The 15,295-nt window shown below is 39.8% G+C and overlaps 1 protein-coding gene across 2 annotated transcripts in view; it reads left to right on the top strand.

Annotated features, from left to right (window-relative positions):
• The window catches only part of Kiaa0825 (KIAA0825 ortholog), a 471,157-nt gene that overhangs the window by 324,606 nt on the left and 131,256 nt on the right, over nt 1-15,295 (top strand). The gene's annotated exons all lie outside the window — the stretch shown is intronic.

The following is a 15,295-nucleotide window of genomic DNA, read 5'->3' as shown; positions in this document are numbered from 1 at the left end:
GTTTCTGTGGGTATCCCCATCATAATTTTTACCATTTTGGTAATATTATAAGTCCTCCCACTCTTGGACTGGTCTCCGGAGGCTCAGCCCAGTGCTTAACTATGAATCTCTGCATCTGCTTTCTTGAATTGCTGGGTGAGGTTCTATGATGACAATTAAGGTAGTTATCAGGTCCATCTGATTACAGGGAAGGCCAGTTCAGTCATCCTCTCCACTAATGTTTAGGGTCTTAGCTGGGTTCATTCTTGTGGATTCCTGAGAATTTCCCTAGTGTCAGGTTTCTCGTTTGCCCCATAATGGCTCCGTCAATCAAGATACCTCTTTCCTTGCTCTCCCTCTCCGTCCTTTCCCCATCTTGGCCATCTTGTTCCCTCATGTTCTCTTCCCCCTTTCCTGTCTCCCCTCCTCTTCCCCTTCTGTTCTTTCCCCCACCCCAAACCTTTGCTCCCAGTTTTCTCAGATCTTGTCGGTTTCCCCTTCCCAAGGGGATGCATGTGTCTCTCTTAGGGTTCTCCTTGTTACCTAGCTTCTCTGTGGTCATGGACCATACGCTGGTTATCTTTTGCTGTATGTCTAAAATCCACTTATGAGTGAGTACACACCCTGTTTGTCTTTCTGGATCCATGTTACTTCACTCAGGATGGTTTGACTGTACCACACAACATGAGAGTTAGATCTCTTTCTGGGACTTTTGAGAAATGTAGTTAATACTTAGTAGCTACAATTGCACATTTCAAATTTCTAGACTTAACTTTCTAAATGGAACACTTCTAACAGGTAAACAAAGTATGAATTGTTACAAGCAGAGTGTTTCTCATTACACAGAAAGAATTTCTTAAGAGTAACTAACTCGTAAACTCAATTAAAACTCTTTCTCACAACTTCAATTCCTTCATTGGCACATTTGAATTATTAATAACACACTATGCTTTATTTTTTAACTAGACTGATGCTTTAATCCTGACTAAATTGGTGATACATTACAGATCCTGATTCAACTTCAGTATGCTAGGAGTAATCGTTCGTGTTAATTGTCAAGTTTACATGATCTAGAAGTGCCTGGAAGAAAGTCTCAGTGAGTGGTATTTAGATAGGCTGTCCTGTGGCTTGTAAGAGTAGAGGAAGTGAACTGACCACTTGCATGCCCATGTCCTTGCCATCTTCTCTTGATTGGAAATGTGATGTGTATGGACGCTTCCAGTTCATGCCAGCTCAGCCTACCCACAGAGACAGACTGTAATCTGCAACTGTAGGCCAAACAAATTCTTTCTCTCTTCAGTTGCTTTTGCCAGGGCATTTTTATAACAGCTACAAGGAAACAACCTGGGACTCTAGACACACATCTTGGTTGGACTTCTCAGAAAGCAGGCTTAATATGGCTAGAAATTCATTGTTCCTCCAAATGCACATTGGTATTAGATAAAGTTTCAGTTCCACAATTTCAAATGCTGATAGGATATCAGAGGTTTAATTTCCAGAGTAGATAAAATTGAAAAAAGCAAAAAAAAAAAATCTCTGAATTGAGAAACATATTCTGTCTGGGACGCACATTCTCTCTCTCTCTCTCTCTCTCTCTCTCTCTCTCTCTCTCTCTCTCTCTCTCTCTCTCTCTCTGTCTGTCTCTCTCTCTCTCTCTCTCTCTCTGTCTGTCTCTGTCTGTCTCTCTCTCTCTCTCTCTCTCTCTCTCTCTCTCTCTCTCTCTCTCTCTCTCTCTCTCTCTCTCTCTCCCTCCCCCTCCTCCTCTCTTGTTACTGCTGTTGTTTTGGGTTTCCCCAGTAATTTATTAGCTACACTCCTGCTCTTTTTTCAGCACCTACCTTCAGCCTTTTGCCATTCCTCCAGAGCTTGCCTAATTCTTTGGGCTTCTCTGCCTGTTAAAGAAATAAATTGTATTTTATTGTGATATATTCTTTGAAGGGGAAGCCTAGCCCAAAACCTTGTTTTGTAAGGCGTGTCCCCCTTGGTTTAAAGGCGTGTCCCCCTTGGTCTAAAGGCGTGTCCCTCTTAGGCGTGTCCCTCTTAGGCGTGTCCCCCTTAGGCTAATATTGACTTATAAAATCTTGCGGGCCTGCGGCCTGCCTGCTCTTTGTTTTCCTGCCCTCCTCGCTGGAACCTTGGATTTGTAAGTTCCCTTTCCTTTCCTTTATTAAAACTGAATTATATATATTAAAGCTTGTCTGGTGAATCATAACTGCCGATCAACCACGCACCTTCAATTCTTTACATTTTTGTTCTCCCTAGAAAAGATACCTTATATGATCTTTATGGTATCACAGTAAATGGGTTTATGTTACAAAGGTTCACCGATTCTTATCCTCTAACAATGAGGAGCACACTGATGTTCTCTAAAATCATCACACAGCTATTTCCTCAAGCTAGTTAGTGTCAGGAGAGAGCCCCATCTTTCCAATTAATAATGTCTGAGTTTTTATTTTAAAATAATCCCCTAACCTGATATTGTAAGTAACCGAACAGAATTATTCATGAAAGCTTGTCGTTATTCATACTACAAGTCACATCCTGGCGTCTTCTTGAATCAAACGACCTTGCATAGCTGATGTGATTGTTTCCACATTCCATGTGGAATAATCAACCCCTCATCCACCAATTCTCCTACCACAGAAAGAAAGTTTGGGTTCCTTAAAAGAAAGAAAACTAAGCTACATAATTTTGAATCCAATGTGGTCATAGTAAATAACACAAGGCAGGGTATTGAGCACTGTTTGCCATGCCAATAACCACTCACGTTCTTAGTCCAATTTTCTTCCCTAGTTTATGTTCTTTCATTAGACTGTGAATTAAGCTTCTATACATTGCTACAGACTTAATAAAGATATTTCACTTTTCCTGGTGTGCTTCCAGAGACCTAGCTGCAGTGAAGGTTTTATAGTCCTGTGCAGCACAGCAGATGTCATTCCATTTGCCTAAGTCCTGCTGACATTTGGAGATGTGGATTAATTGAGCTACAGAATGAAATTTAATTAAAATTAAATACAGACTTGGCCATTGTATCTGTTCATTTCCTGCACGCTAGCGTGTGTATTTGCAAGCAATGCCATGGTTAATTTGTTTAATCAGGACGCTCTGTGGGGGAAGCTGCACTTTGTTTTACACTGAGAGTCTGAGGGCTTGGTGGCTGCCAGGTTGGGTTTCATTGCACACAATGCAAGCTCTGTAAATGGTCCTACGGATGAGCCTCCGAGGGCTACCTGAGAGAGCGTGGTGGCCCCACAGGAGCCCATAGAGAAACAACTTGTCATAGACAATGCTTAGTGATGTCTTCTAAATTGGCATTCATGACCACAGGAATCTCATCTATTACCCATTAACGTGTTGCAATAGTATTTTTTCATCCAGATACCCATTCACGCAATTACTCAACCAACATTTAGTGCCAACTGTGTGCCAAGCCTCACATGTAAGGAAAACATTGCTATTACATAAACATAAACATAGTAAAAATACAGTAGCCATATTCTTCCTGCCAATAATTTCAGTTAGGGAAGTCTGTCATTTCTTGAAGTGACAAGATTATCCTTTAGAACAAGATAACACAGAGTTGAAAAAGTTTGTCTCAGGGATGAGAAAAAACAGTGCTACTGTTGGGAGATGTAGCAGTCTTCTGCTGAGAAACATTTCAAAAGCCTCCTCCTGGGGTAGGGAGGTTTCCTGATGACCAATATGGAAAACAAACTGTGTTCCAACAATTATCCAATGACTAAGGGTTTTTTTTTTCTATCTGTGTATCTTCCTATTCCCCTTTCCACGTTTTAAGCTTCCATTTGAAAATGGCGAGGCAAACACATCTTCTCCAGTGTGTTCAAAGATTTCTGTTGAATCTGCTGTACAGTTTGGGCAGTCTAATGTCACCCCTTTAGAAGCAACATTATCACTTCCTTACTTCAGGGCATCTCTCAGTCCACACCTATGTACCTAAGGTGAAAGTGTGTGAGCTGGAATGTGAGCCAATGAATGTATTCCACTGCCAGTGCCTTCTGCCATTGGTTCAGAAATGGCACACGATCCCAGCCATCCAATAATACCACATTTCTAGGCTTTGATTCATGAGAGGGTGCAATTCAAGAGCCCTCTTCTTTCCCAAGGAAGACATTTTCTGATAATGGTGCCAACCCCAAAGATGCTTTAGGAAACTGAAGACTATGATCCCATTATGTTTGCTCTGTCGTCTGAGATCTCAGCCAATGAGTTTTTATATAGCTTGGACTGAGTTGGCTTTCTGGCAGTAGACCCAAAGCTGATCAGCTTTGCTCCAGCATTCATGTAGGGCTGCAATCATAAACATCGCACTCTCCCTAATCTGCACGCTGCTTCACAGAGTTCACGTCACATCACTAACCCGCTCAGCATCTGGAACATGTGCCTTTAATAACTGTTGTGTTGCAATGGGAGAATAAAAATAAAAGTAAATTACAAGACAATTTCAATGAATAATCTTTTCTCTTTTATTGAGCCTGCTTAAATTAATGTATTGCTCACCAATGTAGTTGCTACTTTTTTGACCTGGTATTCATATGACACAAAGAGCACCAAAGAGTTTCTAATGATAGAGACAATCACAGCTATCTCATATTGGTACAGTGTCCTATAAGTGCCCCACCCCAAAATACCATGACCCCACTGAGGGATATATGCTAGAACTATTTGAGTACATGGAAATCATTCTTTATGTTCCCTGCATGGTTCATGAAGATTGTGAGTTCTTATAAATCCCAAAGTAATCTTTTTTTCTTCAGGTGAGCCTTACTGCTTCTAGGTATGGACTCAAATTGGCTCAATAAACAGGCACACCATATGTTTTTCTGGCATACATTTCTATATTATATCAAGTATACTTACTTTATATGAACAATAATATCCTACCCTGTGTTCATTTCAAGACTCACTTTGAAGTTACAAAAAAGAAGTCTCTCATTCTATTCCTCCTATGTCTTTTATGAACATAATCCTGTTCCTTGTATTTTTAAATTTATTATTTATTTTTATTTTTCTTTCAGTACTAGGATTAAACCCAAGGCCCCACACAGACTAGGTAAATGCTCCACCACAGAGCTATATTCCTGACTATAATCCTGATCTTTTCTAACTCTCCTCATTGTTCACAAACATTATAATTTAAATGGCAAGAATGTGTAAACAACATAGTGTTTTTAAATTTAAGTTCTACATTATCATAAGTTATCATATCTTTAACATGTCAGGGATGAGTTTTTTAACTTATTTATCTAATTAAAGGTAAATAAAGAAATTATTGTATTAAAGAAGGAAACATTTATTTTTATTTCTTCTCAATTATTTGTCACTTCTAGACATTGTTTCATGAAAAAAATGGATACAGAGAGTAAAAAGGAAAGAAAAGACAATGCTTATTGTATTAGGGCTCTAGAGTCACACTTGTGGAATAAATCTATCTATATCTACATCTTTATCTATGTATATGTGTATGTAATGCATGCATGTATGTATGTAATGCAATGTATGTAATGCAATGATAATAAATATATATAATATATTATTGGTATTACAGGCAACAGTACAACAATGGTTGTGAATAGATAGTTCAAGAATCTAATAGCTGCTCAGTCCCATGAGGGAACAGGCAAAGAACAAACAAACCCTTCCCTCTTCCATTGTCCATACACAGGCTTCCGCAGGAAGGTGTGGCTGATTTCCAGCCTCAAGGTCTAGCTTAAAAGCAAATGTCAGCCATCCTCAAGATTCAGATCAAAGGCATGTGTCTTCCTGCCTCAAGATCCAGATAGCAACTTTGCCCTCCATTGCTGGATTATAGTTTAATCCAGTTATAGTCAAACTGAGAGTAAAGAATAATTATCACATTTATTATATATAAGTCATATATATATAGTTAAAAGATTAATTTGCAACAGTAAACTTTAGCATCTTTAAGGGAAGTAGCCATGTCTATGTTGTCTTAAGATAGTCAATGCAACCTAGGATATTATTTTTCATGTGAGAAGGGCTTAATCAGTATTTGTTGGATAAGGAAAAGGGGAATAAAGAAGTGACAATATGGACAATTCTATGCTTCGTTTATTAAACAGTATGCATTGAGCACTCACTTTGCACATAGCACTGTGCTGTTGACTTTAGGTGATGAATAATGACCTGCAGTGAGCTTGAGATGAGCAAATATCCCTTTACAAGAATATCTGAAATGCCATTCTGAGAACAATTTATTCCACGGGAGACACAAGTAAAATATGAATGGGACCTAAGGGCTGCTGAAAGCAGAAGAAATGGTCATCCCCAGGGAAAATCACTCCAATAACTAATGGCTAGCCCTGAAAAATATACATACAAGTAATATTCTACAGACTAAGCAGGGTATAGTTATCTATTTAGAAATATGTATGTGCGTGTAACAACTATTAGTAAGAAAAAGAATCTGAAAGAAAGCAAAGAGGGATATATGGGAAAGTTTGGAGGGAGGAAAGGGAAGGGGAAATAATGTAATTAAATGATAACCTCAACATAAAAGAAATAATTAAAATATATGAGTGGGAACTCTCTGAGAAAAGACTGGTTACTGAGAATCTAGCATGTATTTATCAGGGAATCCCCAGTCTACAAGGACTTCTAAGGACTCCAGGCCAGTGTAGCTGAATAGGTAAGAAGATAACACTCCTTTCCCCTGAACTATAACATGGAGATTCCCCTTTGATTCCGAACTGCAGCTGCTGGCTGCCCTGAGTTTTATTTTAGCCCATGCCTTTGCTCTAAGGAGCCTCCCAGTTTCTGTTTGTGTATGACAAACCCAGTTTTCAGTGCTGTTGTTTTCATCAGTAGGCAATTGTGCTGACTTTGGTGGTCTTTAAAGTGAGAGGAAGTGCTACAGACGGCCTCCCTGCTTCCCTGGCAAGAGTGGTCTGGGCATTAGTGACCTGAAGATGGAGGTTAGAGGTTGGGAGGTCTGTGGGATCTACAGGAGATGTGGGCTCAGGGCAAGCGAAGGCTGCCACAGCTGATGTTCTGTTGCAGAGATAGGGATGAGGCTGAGAGATTGAGTTCGGAGGAGAAGAGGGAGCAATGAAGGTCTTCTTTAGCTCATCCTTTTCCCTGGCCTGCTCAGCTAGTGTGTTCCCAGAGAAAACCTGCTGGTGTTGATACTGGGATGAGTTGGGGAATGAATGTTGGAGGAGAAGATCTTTGGATCCTTTGGGGATGGAGTCAAGAGAGGAAAGGGAGACCTCAACAGATGTTCTGCTACAGAGCTGGGGATGAGGCTGGGGGATTGGGACTGGAGGGAGCAAAAGGAGAGGTGAGGACCAGCAGGTAGCCTATCAGCAATCTGAAGGAAGTAATTTCTTAGCATTGGATGTAGAAGCTAGAACTACACCTTGCCCTTCCAATGTCTTATTGACTTAGTGTAGTTTCCTAGATGCCTTGGGAGTTAACTGGACTGGGGCCCAAAGCAGTAAATAAAGGAAAGGCACAGGCACAAGTAGAGTAAAGCTGGGATCCTATGGGCTGTGCTCACCCTGCTGGCAGCATAGAAACAGGCACAAGTAGAGTAAAGCTGGGATCTTGTGGGCTGTGCTCAACCTGCTGCAGAGCACCAAGTACTGCGATAAGTAGGAACCTCAGCAAGTTCTTTATGTCTTTCACAGGAAGGGGAGCTAGCTAATCTCAGTGGAACAACTCTGTAGGTGCCTCACAGCCACCCCAGAGAAACTAGGTTTTACACACTGGTCAATCATTAGTAAGCTCCCATGCTTAGGCTTCTTATTAACTAATTCTTACATCTTAAATTAATGCATAATTCTTATCTGTGTTATCCACTTGGCGTGGTACCTTTTATCAGTGAGGCATTCTCATCTTGCTTCCTCTGCATCTGGGTGACAACTGGAGAGTGAGCCTTTCCTCTTGCTAGAATTCTCCTGTTCTGGTTGCCCTGCCTGGCAGCTTCCTGCCTGGTCAGCAAGCATTTTATTAAACTAATACAAGTAAAAAATCTTTACAAGGTATAAGTACTATTCCACAGTACTTTCTTTTTTTTTTTCTTTTTAAAATAAGAAATCTGAATCTAATTTCCTTTGTTTAGGTTTTTTCCTGACCATTATCCATAACAACTTGTAACCAACACTCTAAACAAAGACAAGCATCCATAATCCATTTTTGGGGCAATGTGGGCATAGTTTTCTAGGCTACTTCTTGCTTATTGGAGGCACAGATAATATTATGGAAACCTAGAGAAAATTTAGGATCATGGTCAAGTCCTGATTGAAATATTCTGTGAAGCTGGATCATCTCAGTCAGCAGTTTTGAGGCTGTTCTGAATGTAAAACTCAGAGGAAATTCCAACAGAGGTCCTCTGAAATGTTGAATCATGTGGGCAATTCGCTCTTATTGGAGATTTTTCAGGGGGGTCTTCCTTGATCACACCTGATTTTTCTTAATGAGAGGCTGAATCCACAGCTTCTCATTCCCTATGTAAACAAACACAAAACCTCTTCTCCAAAGTAACACATCTTTTGACTTCAATTTTGAAGTCAAGGCATTTTCAAAATATATATGTTGGATTAATCCAGCAGCATTTATAATTAAATGTCTTTCATCATCTGTTGCTTCTTCCTCAGCCGTGAAACAATTCAAAGACAACACAATAACATACAATATCCAGATTCTCTGTGTATTTTTCATCTTTACATGTCTTTATTTTAAACTCTTTTATTTTTAACTTTTTGGTTTTTGAGACAGGGGTGTTCTGTATATCTTTGGCTGTCCTTGAACTCACAGATATCAGCCTACCTCTGCCTCCCAAGTACTGAGATTAAAGGATGCCACCACACCCAATCACTCTTTCTTTTAAGAACTTAATCCCTTTTCTTTTCTCTCCCAAGCCTACGTATATTTTTAAACACACTGCAAACCATTTAAATATTTCTTTTCATCTGAATCTGTCTTTACTGTATCTCTCTCTTTTTCTGACCACAAGGGTCATTAATTTGCTAAGCAATATGGCTAGGATTAAAGCCGTGACTTTGATGGCTGTATCCACCCCATTCCTTAGCTTTCTGAGAGTCTAGCTTCATGGTGGACGTACTGGCAGGAGCCATGTTTATTGCCACAACTCTATTGAGTTTCAAGGTCCCTGCCACCACCAAGAAGCATACTGTCAGCTATTCATAAACACTATTTAAGTGTTTGGTGGTGGGGTCTCTTAAAAAGGCTACAAGGTTTTGGCAGCTAAAGCTAAAGAGTCAGGAAGCCTCTCTTAAATGAGACACACTTGCTTCTAGCAACAGAGCCCACCCAAGAAAACACTGCTACCAAGAAGCCATGATAAACTCTGTTCTTTTGTGTCTAGAATTACTTCCCAAGCTACCTCAGGTTTTATGTGAATGTAGTTGCCCTATATTTGGTACCACACAATGCTATTCACATACCTACCTTTGAAAACGACTTATTTATTATCTGGATAGACTCACCCTGATAATAAGTATATATGTAAACAAAATAGTAACAAAATGATAAATAGTAAATTAATAGTTTTTAAAAGATGAAATAAGGTTGAACTATGTGAATCTGACATCTCATCAGGTAAATCTAAATAATGGCAGTTTGCATAATGGACCTATTATGTATTTGTATGAGAGCAGTCATGCCATAGAAATAGCATTGCTTTAAAATTAGGAAAAGTGGTACACTCCTGTAATCTTAGCACTCAGAAGGTGAAGACATGAAGATCAGGAATACAAGACCATTCTCAGCTACATAACAAGTTTAAGATCAATCTCAGATATAGGAGACATTGTCTCAAAATATAGTGTAGATTTAATAGAAGACAAAATTAGTATAAAATCAACATAAAGGACAGGTAAGAAGACAGATCCCTTCTGAGAAGGAGTGACAGTACAAACACAAGTTCAGGAGTATCAACATAAATATATCAGAAATATCAACATAAATATCAACACATGACATTTCTGGCCTAGATGAAACAGAAAACCATTTGTGGAGTTTGAGAAATAAGTAAAGTGGTATGGGAGAAGACTTTGGTAATTTGAAAATGTTCTTACATTGCTAGTCAAACTTTGATGATAATAAGGTAAAGCCATGGAAGGTTTTTTCTCTATTCAGTCAGCCTACTGATTTTGTTTGAGTATCAGAGGAATGAAAGACCTTAGAATTTAGCTACTGAAGCAGGTATACCCAGAGGTACATTATATTATGCTGCTACATATGTATTTAAAGTATGATGAGAACACAGATGAGCAGTCAACTTAATTCAGCTTAAGGACAGAGAACACAGATCGCACACAAGAGATGAGTTTGTAAGACTGAATGAAAAAGGCAATCAGAGCTGACCAGATGGGAGGGGGAGAGGCATGTGCTGTGCTGAGGAAATTGCATTGGCAGAGACACTGAAGTGTGGAGGAAAATTGGCACTGTTTGAAAATAGAGTTTCATTGCAGTAAAAGGTAGGAAATGTGCAAAATGAAGTCACAAGATTGGAAACATTGTTTGAATTCAGGCCGGACTAGTATGCACACCCGATGACCTACAAACTCCTTAGAGAATTCTTACCAAAGGCTGTACTACCATATCAAAAGATGGTGCTGATATGCTGATAACATACACCTGCAAAAGAAGAGCTAAACGGATGAACATACCTCAGCCAAAGATGACAAAGTGTAGAATGTATACAATGCAGTAGCAGGAAGAGAGCAAACAGACTTAGAGACCTTGATAGTGTTGGTAAACCATGTATAGCCACTGTGGAGAAAAAGAAAAGTCTGTGATATCTTTAGCTTGATCCACTGACACCAAAGTGATGGCATTAACAAAATGAGACATATTGGAGTAAAGGCTCTTGGACAAATTCAGTAAGTCTCCTTTGGGACATGTTGAGTTTCCTACTGGAAAAGTTGGGATAAAAACCTAAATTTAGGAGTGATTAGTGTTCATGACTGTTGAACAAATGGGTGAAAATGCTCCCCAGTAGAGAGAGCAGATGGGTTAGAAAAAGAAGATCCTGCCAAGGCACAAGAATCCTCTGCTGGCAGATGTGAAGGGAAAATGGATATTTAAGTGGAGGAAAACCAAAGTAAGAATTCTTACATCACAAAGCAGGTGATGGGGCTTGCACTCAGATGACTGTGGAGATGTAGTGAAAGATCAAGGCAGAGAGACCACTTAATAGATAGAATGAGGACCTGGGTACTCCAGTTGGAAGTAAAACACCAACTTCAGCCTGTTAGTGTTGCTACAACCAAATAAGAAAGGCAAGCATGCCTTTGTGCCCTATTTTCTGTGATCTAATATCTCAGTTTTTTATATTTCTTTGGAAATCTCTCGAGTATCTACTAGCCTCAGAGCATTCCCTAAAAGTTGAACAGTTGGGGTTGTTTGTGTATAAGCCTCCCTAAAAGCAATTCCTGTGAGAATTACTTATTTTTAGATGGAATTTCCGTGAGAGAGAGAGAGAGAGAGAGAGAGAGAGAGAGAGAGAGAGAGAGAGAGAGAGAGTGTGTGTATTTGTGTGGGTATGTGCACATGCCATTGCACAAAATGTGAAACTCAGAGAACAACCTCTGTCATTCACAGGTACATTTGCAAACCTAGATGACCCAAAAGCTTCTGGGGTTCTTTTATCTCTACCTCCCAAATTCCCATAGGAGCACAGGGACTACTGTGTGATTGGCATAGCTTCTTGGGATCCAAATTCAAGTCCTTAGGCTTATATAGTAAGTCCTTTATCCACTGATCCATCTTCTAGCCCTTTCAGAAGAATGATACCTATCTATGCATATGTGTATATAAAAATATATACATACATGTGTATATCATCTTTTGATACAAATAAGAGAATATTTTAGAAGCTGTTCAGAGTTTTCCTACTTTACCTATAACATATTATTATATACTGCATTATATTGTATTTATTATATTTCCCAATTCACCTTATAATATTATTTTTTTTCTCATGGTTTATTTTTTTTATATTTAAAAATTTCCATCTCCTTCCCTCCTCCTCCCCCCTCCCTCCGCTCCTCCTCCCCCTTCCCTCCCCTCCTTCTCCCCCTTCCCTCCCCTTCCCTCCACCCATACCTCCCCTCCCTCCCTCTCAAGGCCAAGGAGCCATCAGGGTTCCCCACTCTATGCTAAGTCCAAGGTCCTCCCAACTCCCCCCAGGTCCAGGAAGGTGATCGACCAAGCTGAGAAGGCTCCCACAGAGCCCGTCCATGCAGAAGAATCAGAGCCCAGCGCCATTGTCCTTTGCTTCTCAGTCAGCCCCCACTGTTGGCCACATTCAGAGAGACAGGTCTGGTCGCATGATCCATCAGTCCCATTCCAACTGGAGTTGGTGATCTCCCATTAGTTCTGTCCCACCGTCTCCATGAGTGAACGCACCCCTCACGTTCCTGACTTTCTCCCCCATGTTCTCGCTCCTTCTGCTCCTCATCAGGACCTTGGGAGCTCAGTCCAGTGCTCCAATGTGGGGCTCAGTCACCTTCCCCATCTGTCGCCAGCTGGAGGTTCCCTCACGGTCCTGACTTTTCCTCTCATGCTCTCTCTCCTTCTGCTCCTCACCAGGACCCCGGGAGTTCAGTCCGGTGCTCCAATGTGGGGCTCTGTCATTTTCTTCATCTATCGTCAGGTGGAGGTTCTATGGTGATATGCAAGAAATTCATCAGTATGGCTATAGGAACTGGCCTTCCCAGGCTCCCTCTCCCCAGCTGCCCAAGGAACTAACTGGGGGCGTCTCCCTGGAAACCCGGGAACCCCTCTAGGGTCAAGTCTCCCGACAACCCTCAGGTAGCTCCTTAAATTAAGATATATGCTTCCCTGCTCCCACATCCACCCTTCCTATATCCCAAGCACCCCATTCCTCCGAGCTCCCCCCATTCTCCCCTTCACACTTTTCTCTCCCCATCTTCCCTTGGCCCAGTCTCGCCCAACCCTCAAGTTCCCAATTTTGCCTGGCAATCGTGTCTACTTCCAATATCCAGGAGGATTACTATATCTTTTTTTGGGAGTTCACCTTCTTATTATCTTCTCAAGGATCCCAAATTTATATGCTCGATGTCCTTTAATTATGGCCAGAAACCGATTATGAGTGAGTACATCCCATGTTCATCCTTTTGGGTCTGGGTTACCCCACTCAGAATAGTGTCTTCTATTTCCATCCATCTGCCCGCAAAACCCAAGATGTCATTGTTTTTTACCGCTGAGTAGCATTCTAGCATGTATACATTCCACAGTTTCTTCATCCATTCTTCCACTGAAGGGCATCTAGGCTGTCTCCAGGATCTGGCTATCACAAACAATGCTGCTATGAACACAGATGAGCACATGCCTTTGTTGTATGATTGGGCATCTCTTGGGTAGATTCCCAATAGTGGAATTGCTGGGTCCTGGGGTAGGTTGATCCCGAATTTCCTTTTTAACTTCCCAATAATCCATAATATACATTTCTATAAGTTACCTAAGTACGAACCAGTTGTTAGGTATTTACTAATATTTTACTTCTTAATTATTTTAAAATTTTATGTAATATATATTCTTATTTATCTTTATATAAATATATAGATATGCTACATTTCTAAAATATATGTATGTGTATATATGTATATATAAAACTATGAAAACCAATTACAGGTGACATGATTTAAATAATTATATTAATTTATTTAAATTTTTAATGAAGATTCCAATTTTCCCTCAAAATAAGTTATGCTAATTTATACACTCATCGGCAGTATATGCTAAAACTTATTACTCACATCCTCAAACTCCTTTTAAAAATGTTTAAATAATATTTTATTAGTTCTTTGAGACTTTCATACAGGATATTTTGATCATATTTTCCTCACCACTTCTGTAGATCCTCTGAGAACTACTCATACCCAACAAAAACAAACCATATACTTTTAGGTGTGAACTCTCCCCTGGAGTGGGGTTAAGGGAGCAGGAGCCACACCCATAAGAGAGCTCATTCTCCCTCTTCTAGTAATGCTCAGTTGTCCATAGCACCCCAGTGAAAGGAAGGGTGCCCATCACCCTTCTCAATGCAGGGATTTTGTTTGGCTTAGCTTCTATTTCTGTCACAATTGTTGAGTCATGTATGCAACTGTCCTGTTGTCTGGAAAACCACTTTCTTGTAGTCATCCACCACTCTGGCTCCTCTAATCTCTCTGTTCCTCTTCCAGGAGAATCCCTGGACCACAGAGGAGTAGTGTCATTTAGATGTTCCATTTAGGGATGAGCACTTCCCAGTCTCACTGTGCACATTGACCAGTTTGATTGATCAGTTTGTGGGCCTCTATGTTATTCGCCATCTACTGACAGAAAAAGCTCCTCTGCTGAGGGAAAATGTGATATTTGTCTTTCTGGGTCTGGGATACTTCACTCACAATAATTATTTCCAACTCCATCCACTTACCTGTGAGTTTTATAATTTCATTTTTATTCACACCTGAGTACTATTCTGTTATGTATATCACTACATTTTCATTATCCACACATTTATCAGTGGGCATCTTGGCTGTTTCCATTTCCTAGATATTGTGAATAGAGCAACAATGAACATGATACACAAGAATCTTGTTATCAGGATATAGAGTCCTTTGCTCTATAAATATATATATATATATAAATAAATATATATAAATAAATATAAATATATTTATAAATAAATAAAAATATGCCCAAGCATGGTATAATTGAATCACATGGTAGATCTAGTTCTGGCTTTTTGAGAACTCTCCTTCCTAATTACACTGGCTACAGCCATTTACATTTCCACCAGCAGTAAATAACTGTTCCACTCCCCCCACATCTGCACCAATCCTTGTCGTCTTTTTTTTTTAATCTTAGCCATTTTGACTGGAGTAAGATGAAATCCCAAATTATTATAATTGCATTTACCTGATGGTCAAAGATGTTGAACATTTAAAACAGTATTTCTTAGTCGTTTGTATTTCCTCTTTAAAGAACTCATATTCAGATCCATTCCAAAAATTTTTATTTTATTAGCATTTATCAGTTCTACAAACTAATGAATTTGAACAAATGTACAACATGCTTTGATCATCATAATCCCTGCTGTCATACCCTGCTTTCGCTCACACTGCCCCCTTCCTCCTATTGCCAAGTCTTCTTTGGTGTATTATCTCTCTTGTTTTCTTTCTTTCCTTTGTTGTTGTTGTTGTTGTTGTTATTGTATGCATATATATGCATCCTACTGAGTCCATTTAGTGGTGTTCATCTGTTTTAAGGCTGACCATTTGTTAGTGGGAAACCATTTGGGGGC

The sequence above is a fragment of the Arvicola amphibius genome, chromosome 3 (assembly GCF_903992535.2).
Source record: "Arvicola amphibius chromosome 3, mArvAmp1.2, whole genome shotgun sequence".
NCBI classification, from domain to species: Eukaryota; Metazoa; Chordata; class Mammalia; order Rodentia; family Cricetidae; genus Arvicola; species Arvicola amphibius.
The sequence above is the reverse complement of the archived record's forward strand: the minus strand, read 5'-3'. Positions and strand labels throughout refer to the sequence as shown.